We start from the raw sequence: 13,881 nt of genomic DNA, 5'->3' as shown, positions 1-13,881 counted from the left end.
TGGGCTGGGTATATAGTGTAGTAGTAGAGCAAATACATGCAGGAAGCTCTGGTTTTGATACCCAGTGCTGAAAAACAAATAAACAACAGTGGCATTCTTGGCTTTTCTCCTTATCATAGGAAAGTGTCTATCATGTTACCATTTGATACAGTATTAGTTTTTCATAGATAGTCTTCATTACGTAATGTTCTCTTCTACTTTGCTAAAAATTTTAATCATGAATGGATGCAGAAACTTAACTGCTGTTTTCTGCATCTATTGATCTTTCTTCCTTCCCTATTTCCCAAGAGTTTATATAAAATTGGTATTATGTAATTCCTTAATATTTAATAGAATTCTCTAGTGAAACCCTCTGGGTTTAGAACATTCTTTGTAGAAAAGTTTTGACAACAAATTGACTTTTGTTAATAAATGGCTATCCTGATTTTCCATTACATCTTATGTTCCAGTAAGCTGGATTTTAAAAGACATTTGCCCAACACATTGATTTTTTTAAATATAAAATCATTCATTATATTTTTTCACTATCCTTCAAAAATGTCTGTAGAATCTATGTTGATATTTAGTCATTTATTTTGGTAATTCGTGTTTTCTTTTTAAACCTCCACCAGACTTACTAAGGGATAATACTTGTATTAATCTTTCCTAAGAAGCAGATTTAATTTTGATAATTTTTTTCCTGTAGTTTCTTTTCTATTTCATTGATTTCTGCTCTTTGTTATTTCATTGCTTTTCCTTGATTTGGGTTTAATTGGCTTGTGTCATTCAAGTTTCACAGGATTGAAGCTTTTTGATATTGTCCCTCTCCTATCAATTCCCTCGAAGGCAGAATGTTTTTTTTTTTTTTTTTTCTAAAGTAAAACTATAAAATTCTCTCTAAAAACTGCCCTAACCTTAACATTTTCATATATAGTGTTTTTTTTTTATCAATCAGTTCAAAATATGTTCTCATTTCCCTTTGGATTGTAATGATCATGAATTATAATAAGAGTTTAAGGTCTTTCAAAAAATCTTTTTCTTTTTTTCTAACCTAATTGAATTATCATTTAAGAACTACCTCTACAAAATGTAAATATTTGAAATTTGCTAAGACTTTTTAATGGCTCAGCATATGCTTAATCTGCATTTCTCTACTTTCTATATACATTTGAAAAGATCATATTTTCCAGTTATTGGATGAAGTGTTTTACAAATATTAATTTTATAAATATCAAGGTGACTATACTTTTGTTCTGAATTCTTTAAGCTTTACTGATTTTCCCCCTCTTTTTCTAGCAATCACTGAGATAGGCAGGTTAGCATCTATTATTTCTTCCTTTAGTTCTGTCAATTTGGGCCTCAGCTACTATTAACCTTGTTACTAGCTAAACTATACTTAGCGTTATGCTCTCCAGATGAAATTCACTTCTTATCATTATAAACATCCTCTCCATCTCGGATAGAATATCTTGTCATGAAGTCTGTTTTGTCTAATATTAAAGAAACTTTATTTTGGATTTAGTGTATATTTGGGACTTGCTTTTTTATCCAGTCTGACAATTTTAGCATTTTGAGAGCTTAGTTAATTTACATGTAATTTCATTATTAACCTGGTTCAATTCAGTTTTATCATTTTGCTGTTTGTTTTCTGTTTGTTTTCTGTTTGTTCCATCTGTTGACTACTTTTTATTTCTCTTTTCCGAACTTGTTTTGTGTTAATTATTTCTTCTTATTCTATTTTATTTTCTTTGGCTGCTTTTTCTCTTTTTCACTTTGTATTTGTTTAGTGGTTGTTCTAAGGGATCACATTGAATGATCACTAACCTTAAATTATCACTATTCAGAGTGCAGAGTGGATATTTTATATATATATAATATATATATATAGTTTTAATACCCAGTGCTGAAAAACAAGTAAACAACAGTGACATATATATAATCTGATGTAAAACATAATGATCTTTCCAGAGTATTGTTCCACTCCAAATCATTTTTTGCTTTTGTTCTTGTATATTTTACATGTATATACATCATAATATACAGTACAGTGTTGAGATTTTTACTTTAAGTTGTTTTTAGTCTTCAAATAAATTGAGAAGAATTTTAAGAGAGATATCCACATATTAATCATTTCCAATGTTCTTAATTTTTCAACCTAAAGAACTCTGTGTACCATTTCTGTAATACAGTTTTGTTGGCAAACTGTACTCTTAATTGTTTTTCTTTTAATTTTTCCCCCACCACCTTTCATCCCTTGATAGAGTCGAGCTCATTTCCACTTCTGGGACTTCTGTTGGACCCAGCTCTTCACCTCAAAGGCCATTCATTATCCTCTGGCTTCATTTCATACTTCAGAGAACCCTGTGAACCAAACAAGGAAATCACTGCTCTTCCCACTTCTGTTCCTCTCATCCTCCTCTTTACTTTCTGTGCAATGCTTTCACAACCTTTAATTGTGTTTTCCATTGGTTTACTTGTGTCTGGTTTTTCTCCCTGATTAACTCCATAAGCAAATATGCTGTGTCTTATTCTTTCCTGTATTCTTGGCATTCAGCAAAATACCTGGCACTGTAATACAGGCTCGATCATGTTTCTCTAATGCAGAGTGGATGCAGTTGGAGCCATAGGGACATCTAGCTTTGCTAGACTTGAAAAGACACATTCTGCTAAACTCTCCAGGACCATCTGTTTTATAAACACTGTGCTAGGAAATATAAATACAAGTGTGATTCATCTTCAAAAAGCTTTTCCAGATCTTCGGAGTTAGAAGCAATCCCCTCCTCTTGTTCCCATTATGTCTAAGACCAAACTCCCTGTTGTTCTTTTGATGGTCTATCTGCACATTTTACTTGTGTACATGTCTTCTCTATCTAGCTGCACTGTCCATCAGCTCTTGGAAGGCAGGGACAATATTTCAATCCATTAGTCAATAGCTGAAATAACCTTTAGGCTTGCAAGGGCTTTAGGATATTCCTAATATGGTATTGTGAAAATGAATTGAATAAGAAAGTTAGCATTTGGGGTTTAATAATAAGATTCTCTAGTTCTCAAAAGAAAAAAAGAGTTGTATAATTCCAAAGTAATTACAATTTCAACTGAACATTAATAAAGTGCTAAGTTCCCACCAAGGACACTGTGTCTTGTGTGGGGGAGGTTTCCTCTGCTCCTTCTTTACCTTTGTTCTTGTTCATATGCACTGCCTTTCCAGTTTAGGATCCCTGTAGTTTGCATTGCAATAAAGTGCCAAATATTTCCTGCCCACGCCTCTGTATGGCTTCAGAGCATGAGAACTGTTATGGAAAGCAACAGATTAGAATATTTTTTAGATATGTTGGTGTTCTTAAAAATGCCCATTTTTAAACATAAATATTTATGCCTATTGCCAAGCTGAACCTCCGTTTGCTATGAGGAGACCTTTGATTAGTCTGTAGTCTGAAGAGGATTCATATAAAAATAGTTACCTCTTATTATGACAAGACTGATGGTGAACTCTGGAGGGAGTAATGCCTGAAGCTGGTTTTCATATTTTGATTCTATGCATAAAAGAGCAGAATGGATCAGCCCCAGATAAGCTTTCAGACAACTTCCACATTGGTTGTGATAACTTACAGCCTCTGGGTTTGGGGACTGTAATAATCTTTCTGAATCATGCTTGCCTGTGAAATGGAAAGCCAATATAAGTAGCTCTCTTTATTTATTTTTTATTTTTATCTTTTGGTACTGGAGATAGGACCCAGGGGCACTTTGCCACTGAGCTACATCCCTACCCCTTTTTATTTTTCATTTTAAGAGAGGGCTTCACTTAGTTGCTTAGGGCCTTGCTAAGTTTCTGAAGCTGTGTAACAAATTTGCAGTCCTCCTGCCTCAGCCTCCCAAGTCATTGGAATTACAGGCCTGAACCATTGTACCTGGCTCAGAGCTCTTCTTTATAAAATAGCTTTTCTTTTTCTTTTGAAGACCCAGTATTGTTGTGATGGCTTCAAGTTTCCCAAAGGAGTACAAGTATGTGGGGGGAGTTCTTTTTCAAATGTGAGAACATGGTAGGGATGAGGATTGTATACATTTCCAGGGTCCATCCAAAACTTATAGAATTGGCATGTCCACAAGTTTTGCCTGGGAATCTAAAGGTTAGCACTATCACTGGAGGATGTATCTGCACTCACCTGAGAGTCATTTCTCCAGCAAGTAAAGATTTGACAGTTGTCTATTATATTTCTGAGCTTGGAAGCCATGCCCAAGAAGTTTTGGGTTCCTTAGACTTTCCAGAGAAGATCCTGGATATTTGTAGTTTTGTTGCTTTATCCTTTTTTTCTTCCATAATTAAATGGACTCTCTTTTTTTTAAGTGCTGTGGATTAAACCTAGGGCCTTGTACTTGTTAGACAAGCACTCTGCCACTTAGCTTCATCTCCAACCCCTTTAAATTGGCTCTTAATGGAACAATTAGATAAGTCAGTTTGTGATTGAAATGAACAGTCCTCAAACTAACCAACCCAGCTTACACAGGACATTGCACATAGATTTCCCTGAAATGTGCATCAGAACATAAAAGTGTGAATGACCCCAGAAAGCTCTGTTCTTTGTTCAATTGTGGACATGAAATCAAGTCTAATGACTGCTACTTTCAGTAAGCAGGACCTGTTGGATGTGATGTCATCAGAAGGGAACTTCATGTTTATCCTCCTCTGACCATTCAAATTGTGTTTGCAGGGTTCATTTTTGTTTTTTGTTTTATATTGAAAATGGTAATTTAATCATTTTTTCTTCTAAATATATTGACTGGAACTATCTTGTGAGGAGGAGCTCTGCCTTCACTTCTTTTTAAAAATATATATATATTTAAAGTTTCTTCTGATTTGTTACACATGATGGCAGGATGCAATTCATTTCATATTACACATACAGAGCATAATTTTTAGAGACACTGATTGTACACAGAGTATTTTCAAACCATTTGTGTCTTATACATATACTTAGGGGTAATGATGTCTAACTCATCCCACCATCATTCCTACCTCTTGCCCCCTCCTTTCCCCTCCCTCTCCTTTAACCTATATAAAGTTCCTCCATTCCTCCCATGCTCCCAACAAAATCACCATTATTTGTCTGCATCCTCATATCAAAGAAAACATTCGGATTTTGTTTTTTAGAGATTGGCTTGCTTCACTTAGCATTATGTTCTCCAACTTCATACATTTATCTGCAAATGCCATGATTTTATTTTCTTTTATTGCTGAGTAATGTTCCATTGTGTATATATACCAGAGTTTCCCTATCTATTCATCTACTGAAGGGCTTCTAGATTGGTTCCATAGTTTAGCTATTGTGAATTGTGCTGCTATAAACATTGATATTGCTGTGTCCCTGTAGTATGCTGTTTTTAAGTCCTTTGGGTATAGACCAAGGAGAGGGATAGCTGGTTCAAATGGTGGTTCCTTTCCCAGGTTTCCAAGGAATCTCCATATTGCTTTCCAGATTGGCTGTACCAATTTGCAGTCCCACCAGCAATATATGACTGTGCCTATTTTCCCCACATCTTTGCCAACACTTATTGTTGTTTGTATTCTTAATAGCTGCTATACTGACTGAAGTGACATGAAATCTTAGAGTAGTTTTGATTTGAATTTCTCTAATTGCTAGGGATGTTAAACATTTTTTCATATGTTGATTGATTGTATATCCTAGACCTGTAGACCAATGGTGCAGAATAGAGGACACAGATTCTAACCCATATAACTTCAGTTATCTTGTATAAGACAAAGACACCAAAATTGTACATTGGGAAAACTGGAAATTCACATGTAACAAAATGAAATTAAACCTCTATCTCTCACCATGCACAAAACTCAAAATAGATCAAGGACCTAGGAATTAAACCAGAGACCTTGCACCTAATGGAAGAAAAAGTAGGCCCAAATCTCCATCATGTTGGTTTAGGCCCCAACTTTCTTAATAAAACTCCTGTAGCACAAGAATTAAAACCAAGAATCAATAAATGGGATGGATTCAAATGACAAAGCTTTTTCTCAGCCAATGAAACAATCAATGAGGTGAATAGAGAGCCTACAGAATGGGTTCATTTTTTCCTACCCTTTGTAATAAAATTAGGACATGTCATGAAATTCCACTTTCATGTCATAGAGAGTCCTTTGCTCCTCATTGATAGTTATTAATATATTCAGGATAGAGCAATATTTTTAAAATATCCCCAAAAGTTTTAGAAGCCAGGTACCCCCCCTCTTCCAGCTCTGTACTTAGGGCTGCTTGCTTGCTGACAGAAAGAAAATATGCTAGGTTTTTTCTCTTTTTCTCTGCCTAGAGTTTTGCTTGTCTTCTAGGACTTCACTTTTTCCCCCCCTTCAGTAGATTTCCTCTCGTTTCTCTAGGGCTGAGAGATGCAGGGTGAAGAATTCAAAAGACATGGCAAATGAAAGCTAACTTGATGGCTTCTATACAAAGCTAGCTTAGATGCTCTTTGAATGGAAGGGACTGCAAACTGATTCTTCTCTTGGGCTTTATCAGGGACTCACCATTACTTAATATCAGCTAAATATCTCATCTGAGGCCACATTAAGTACCTAGATGAACACTTTCTATGGAGGTCTCTTTGCCCTCAACTTCTATAACTCAGTAATACCCTCTTGTGTATTATCTAAGACATTACTAAATCAGCTGCTCTTATGTATAGTCTACACATAGTCTGTAGGAAATACTAATTTGGTCTGACAAGCTCTGATAAGACAGGCCACATCCAGTCCTGCCACCTCTTGTACTTTTCCATCAGAGTCGGAGTCACAGTCACTAGTACTTTGGGTCTTGCCAGTGCAGATTCATGTTCATAGCTTACAAGTGCAAGAAGATACTCTTCAAGCTCACTAGGTAACATTATTAAGACATCTCCAATAGGCTTGAAGTGGGGGAGAAATACACAGTGCTCTCCTGTGGAGAAGGGAAGATGGAACTTCCAGTACAATATAGCTCCCTCTTCGGAAAGACACTTCTGATTTCTTCTTCACTCCCTTGTAGACCGGCATTGAGTGGTCACTTTGTGGTGTGACACTGGTTCTTGCTCATTTGCCGTGAATGTCCCAACTGCCCTGGGGTTTCTTCTTTCACTTTGGTAATGGGGGTGCACTTGCTATCTGTCTCAAGACTTCAGGGCAAGATGTCAAATCCCTGAGACATAAGGGATTCCATTTTGATATCTATCCAAAATCATAATCATAACTAACTTATATTGATCATATGTTACATACCAGGCTCTCCCTCCCATACACATTTAATATGTCACTCAGTCCAACATTAAAAGGAAACAGAAGTTTACAGACGTCAAATAAGTTGCATAAAGTGATCCAGGTAACAAGTTGCAAAGATCTTTCAACCATTATGCATTATTTTCTTAGGGAAATAGGGAATAGCTTTGCCTCTTAGAAAAAAAAATACTATGCATTAATTAGAAAGAAACGCTGTAGTTGTTTAATGTCTTTGGTTTTACAATAGGAAAACCAGAAATTTATGGCAAAATCAATATTAATAACTCTACTTGATAAACATTTTATTCTCTTAGTTCTTACTACAGCATTGTGAAGTAGTTGGGCTTGTCTTCAACTTGTAGATGAGGAAATTGAGGCTAGGAAGAAGTTATGTTACTTTCTGTGGGTTGCACAACCGGGGATATTTGAGCTATGATATAATCCAGAGTTTCAGATCATGACCAACTTTTCTTTTCTCTCTACTCTGAAGGGACATACTAGCAGAAGGAAAGTGTTCCAGTGTGGGTCTCTGAGCTGTGGCAGATGTTTAAAGTTATTTAGTAAAAAGCTGTTTGTAACACAAGTTTGTCTCAAGATGAGTCAATACTACAAAATAGTTATGAAATTTGCTGAACTCCTTGCAAGCAAAAAGTTATCTTCTTCATCTTGGAATCCCTAGTGCCTGGCCCATGGTTGATACTGTTATTAATGAAGTAAACTGTATTTTAAACTCTCTGTTGGAAAGGCATACTTCGTGTGAAACAGATTGATGTTTTATCCTTCTCCTGGGTATTTCCATCTTGTATGATGGAAGGGAAAACTAAATGAATGATGTCTAAAATTGTATTTCCTATTCTGCCAATGGAAGAAAGGTAGAAAAGGAATGGGAAAGAGAATTTTGTGGTTGTTTATTTGTTTTTTTTGTTTTGTTTTGTTTTGTTTTTTGATGTTTCAAATTTTACTTCAGAGAAGACAACCAACTATCAGTATGACTTAGGGGGAAAAACAGAATGCTTTTTTGAATTATAGAATGTCTAGAAACACTTTGCTTCAATTCACAGAACCAAGTCTCCAAAATTTCAGTCATCTAAAAATGGGGTAGGCTGTTTCTAATATATCCAGACACACTTCTACTAAGGGATCTGCTGGCTGGGATCCAGAAGGAGGGATTGAATTGTAGTGGGTGGTATGAACTAGGAAGTCCTCTGTCCTTGAACTTTTCAATGTTCTAGAATTCATTCAGGTGGTTGATCCAGACGGAGCTAACCAGGTCTGTCTGTTTTCCACAGGTCTGAGGCGCAATTACAGATGTACCATCTGCAGTGTCTCCCTAAATTCAATAGAACAGTATCATGCCCACCTGAAAGGATCTAAACACCAGACCAAGTAGGTACTTTCATACTTTCACTTTTTTATCCTTTTCTAAGGAATTTTTTACAAGATGACTAAAGGCTAAAAATGTTATTTACTTCAAGATAAGCAGATGGAAATTGTATCTCTTCATCTCCAAAGTTCCCTTGATGTTTGTGCTACTTAAGTTTCCAAAATCTCCTTGTATTACTTGAAGAATGACTTCTTCTCCCCCACACACACCTTTTTTTTGGCACAAATAATGGCCATTTCATTTTTTGATTTTTTTTTTTTAAATAACTCAGTACCTTTTATGATTTTGAGAAAACTTTTAGATCTATACTAAATGTTTTAAGTAAAAGATGTTACCTTTGTTTGTAGGATGTGCCAAACTTTGGTGTCATGAAGTCAAATTCTATTAATATCTTCTATCACTTTCCATCTCTGGATGAACCATTGTTGATTGTTTTAGAAAAGACAGATCCCCTGGTATATTAACTCATTTATATACATTGCTATTTCCAATTAAATGGAAGCTCATTTTATTTTTTCCCAGGAAAAGGCTGACCATGTATCATTTCAACTACATTAATACTATGCATTCTTTTAGAAACCACTAACATTATGAGCTTATGGGCATTTTTAAAGCAGCTGCTAGGGCTGTTAATAAAATGCTAATAAAATAAGAAAAACAAAGACTGTTTCAAAAAGATGTAATTTTCCTGAATATAATTGTTTTCATTTCTCTAATATTCTTAAATAGATTCATTTAACGGATTTGAATGTGTCAAGACCTCATGAATAATGCATGATTCCATCCAACAAACATTTATTGAGTGCCCACTATGTGTCAGATCCTGAGCTGTGCCCTGGGGGAGAAAGAATGAATAGACCTAATCCTTCCTCTGTGGAGCCCCCTCCAAGGCTGGAGTAACAGCCCAGTAAACACACAGATTGCTCTTTAATACCATGTGTGCACCCAGAGCTTCAAGGACAGGGGAGGAAGCAGCTCAGGAAGTTTTACAGGGACATTAGTGCACAGGCTGAGCACATGAGAATGAGGTCATGGTCTGATTTTGTGCACCATTTTATCCCTGATATCTAGTGTGGATACATATTAAGGAATTCATAAGTATTTTTAATGAAATGAGTTTGTGATTTCAAAAAATGCATAACAATTTCCAGGCAATAATGTTAGAAGGAAAATTCCATGCAGGGACCTTGTTTTGTGAAGATGCTGTAAAAATGTAGGTCATAGGGGGTCTGGCTCAAAGTAAGCCAGTGTGAAACTCTGAATTTAAGCCAGAGTTAATTTCTGACTTTCACTTTGCTCCTCAGTATAGTCCTGTCTTGTGAGTCAAAGCCAATTTCATGGCTTGCCTTACTCTGATCCATCCCACAGGTCTTTTATCAAGGTCCTTTTTTTTAAAAAAAAAAAAAAGATAATTTATTATGGTTTGATATGTTTGGTCTTTTATAACTGTAGAATAGCTAGAACACTTGTGTTTATTACTTCTATTGATTGTTTCATACTTCCCCCTCCAATAATATGTTTTCATCATCTCTGTAATTTTTAATGTATAAGAGAACCACATAGATACTAATTAATGCATTCTAATGTACAGATTGACACACAAATACTTGCAAGAGTAAATTATAATCTTTGGAGGGCATGGATTCATTGTTCTTAATAAGTAGAAAAAGGTACACTGTACTGACCTTACATTGCATGAGTCATGCAAAAAAAACAGTGCAAATAGTATTACCAGCTGCAGGAAGTTCTCTCTCTCTACACCTCTACATTTAAAACTCCATGTCGTGAAATCTGTGCTGGGCACTTTCACATTTATAATCTCATTTTGTCCCTGTAACTACCTTTGAAATAAATTTTGACCCAATATCTTACATGGGAAGACTAAGGCTCAGAGAGATGTAGTAACTTACCAAACATCACCTTGACAGCCAATGGCAGAGGCAGGACTAATCCCCACAGGGTGTGACTTTTGCCTCTACTTCTTTCATGTCACTCCATTTCCATGAACCTAGGCACAGGGCAGAGAAGTGCCAATGGAGAGTACTGTGATGGGATTTGAAAAGAGGACATCACTTCCCTGAAGTGACTCAATATATACGTGTAGCTTCAGAAGGACACATCTCCCCCTGTGCTGCCTTCTCCCCTGCAGACAAGATTGTTCAATTCTAACTCAAAAACACACAGCAGCCCTCCCCCTGAAGACTGAACCAAGGGAACTGTGAAAAAAGTAATTTGAGTAGTCCTATCCTCCACATGTGTTCCCATTTGTACTTGTACTTAATTCAGATATCATGTGCATGCATGTAAGTGTGTGTAAGAGAAAACAGGGGAGAGAGCAAGCTCAGGGGTGTGTGTGCATGCGCACATGTATATAAGTGCCTGTTAAGTCTTTTACCTGTTTATCAAAAGTTGAGTTTTCCTTTTCTTCATGATGCTAGAGATGAAACCCAGGGACTCACACATGTTAACTCTACCACCAACCTATACTCCCACATCTTATTTTTTCTTAATAAGTTGTAGAAGGTTTTAATTATAATAAAGTCCAATCTGTCAATCTATTCTTTTATGGTTTCAGTTATTACAGTGCTATTTAAGAATTTTCTGCTTGTCTCATGGTCAGTAAGATAATCTGCAATTAATGTTCAAAATGATATGGTTTTTTTCCTTACAACAGATCAGGTCTTTGATCCATCTGATGTTAATTTTAGGAATAACATGTCAGAGAGGTAAAATTTCGGATTTTTTTTTCCCAATGATCCAGTAGCACTTATTGAAATGAGCCTTGAATCTGTGTATGAGGGTCTTTGCCTCTCTAGTCTGTATTCTCTTGGTGTCATATTTGTCTTTCTTTATCTTAATATCACATTACTTATTTTCCGTAAATTTATAAGTCTTAATATCTCATAGTTCTGATCTTCTAATTTTGTTTTCTGATTCAAAACTGTCTTTACATTTCTTGACTCTTCGTGTTTCCATATAAATTTTAGAATCAGTTGTCAACTTCTGAAAAAAAACTTAATAATGTTGAGTCTTCTAATCCATAATTATGGTATATTCCAGCTTTGATTTATGCATTCTTTAATTCTTTCAATAATGGTTTGTAGATTTCTTTGCAGAGGTCATGCATCCCTTTATTTAGATTTATTCCTGATGACATTTTGCAATGAGAGGATAAATAAAATCACTTATAAATTTTATTTTTAAAATATTTTCTAGTATAATAACAAGAAGTTTAACAACCCCATAGCAATGCCTATAGTAGATTTACTTATTAATTTTATCTGTAAATATTTTTATGCAAAAGCCATATCATTTGCAAATAATGACAATTTATTTCTTCCTTTAACATTTTATTTATTTATCTCATTGCATTGTATAGGGTCTTTGACACAATGTTGAGAAAGTGGTAATACTACCCATTTTTGTCTCATTCTTGATCTCAGGATTTTCAGATAACTTCAACAAAATCAAAGTAAGAAACTTATGCTTTATTAAAAATTAGCTAACATTTGTATTTTGAATAGATGCGGAATTACATGCTTTTACTTTATTGACATGATCATATAGTTTTTCTTATTTTATAATATATTGAATTATGTTCAGTGATTTCCAAATGTCAAGCCAACTTTGTATTAAAATATCATTTGTCTTGGTGCATTAATGTTTTACATATACTTCTGGAATAAATTTTCTAGTACTTGTAAAGGATTTTTTAAATGTATGTGTTTATAAGACAGATTACACCATGGTGTTTCTTTTTTGTAATGTCCTCAGTATCAAAATTATGCCAATTTTATGAAGTAAGTTAAGGGATTTTCCTTCTATTTTTAATTTCTGAATAAGTTTGTGATAGACCTGTGTTATTTCTTCCTTAAATTTTAGGAAGAATTCATTGATGAAGCCATCTGGTCCTAAAAATTTATATTTTGGGAATATTTGTATTAGAAGTTTAATTTCTTTAATAGACTACTATTCATATTCTATATTTTTTTCTGTATTAGTTTTAATACATTGTTTTTGAATGAGTTTGTCTGGTTTTTCTACATTTTGAAAATGTTTTGATATAAAGTTGTTCGTGATATTCTCCAATTCCATTTTTCCTGTTCGAATATTTTTTATTCTTGACATTGTTTATGTGTTTTCTTGACCAGTTTTGTTGAAAGTTTATCAATCTTTATTAGTTTTTTTAAAAAATCAAAATTTGGAATTTGTTGATTTCCTCTTTGAATAGTAATTATCTGCAATTTAAGAAACTATTTTCTTCTTTCTAAACCTTTTGTGTTTAATTTGCATCTTCCCTTAGGCATCTTAATATGAAAGCATAGATTATACAAAGGGGAATGAAAGGAAGAGAAGGGGGATGGGAATAGGAAAGACACTAGGATGAACTGGACATAACTGGAATGAGAGGATAAATAAGTGTTTCTTTTCTTCTAGTGTATGCATTTAAATCTGTACATGTTTTTCAATATATTGCAGTAGCTGTGTCCCACAAGTTATATTCTGTACCCCAGCTGTTTTGCATGTAGTCTTTCATTATTATTAATTTCAATATATTACTAGTTTATATTGTAATTTCTTCTTATATTCATGGATGTTTGGAAGTATTTTGCTTAAAATCCATCCAATATTTTGGAATTTTTTTGTTTATTTCATAACAATTAATTTGTATCTATATTACACAATGGTCAGAGAATGTACTTTAAATGACTTCAATTCTTTGAAATTTGTGAGCATGTGCTTGGTGGGGCAGGTGTATGGTCAGTGTTTGTGATAGTCCATGTTCTTCTTGAAAGAATAGGCCTTCTGTAGTAATTATGTGTACTGTCTTTTAAATTAGTCAGGTCATGTTTCTTAATCTAGTTCAAGACTTTTATGTCCTTATTTATTTATTTTTTGTCTTCTTATTCTGCCTGTCAGAAAAATGTAGTTAAAAGAAATCTACCTATGAATTTGTCTATATATCCTTTTAATTCTGTAAAATATATATATTTTTAATTTCAGAGGCATATCACTGGATATTTACAAATTTAGGGCTTTTATTTATTATTCTTAAATTGGCCCTTTCTAATTCATCTTTTGTCACTGTGGAATGTTCCTTAAAGTACATTCTTTCAGATACTAGCATACATAAACATCAGTTAAACTAATTCTTCAACACTTTCAAGTAACTCCAGTATTTTTTACCTTTAAATTTAAGAACATCCATATTTAATTTGTTCTCAGTTGGAGGGTTAGACTGATACCAATTACTAGCTAGAAAAGA

General features: G+C 34.3%; 1 long non-coding RNA gene across 1 annotated transcript in view; it reads left to right on the top strand.

Moving 5' to 3' along the window:
• The first annotated feature begins 12 nt into the window (after nt 1-12).
• LOC124108041 (uncharacterized) overlaps nt 13-13,881 on the top strand; it is a 51,181-nt gene continuing 37,312 nt past the window's right edge. The window contains exon 1 of the long non-coding RNA XR_006856604.2: nt 13-8,617. This is a non-coding gene — a long non-coding RNA (uncharacterized LOC124108041). The remainder of the gene's footprint in view (nt 8,618-13,881) is intronic.

This window comes from Marmota monax, unplaced genomic scaffold, assembly GCF_021218885.2.
Source record: "Marmota monax isolate L192 unplaced genomic scaffold, Marmota_monax_Labrador192_F-V1.1 WCK01_AAM20220418_F8-fsc01586, whole genome shotgun sequence".
Taxonomy (NCBI): Eukaryota; Metazoa; Chordata; class Mammalia; order Rodentia; family Sciuridae; genus Marmota; species Marmota monax.
The sequence above is the reverse complement of the archived record's forward strand: the minus strand, read 5'-3'. Positions and strand labels throughout refer to the sequence as shown.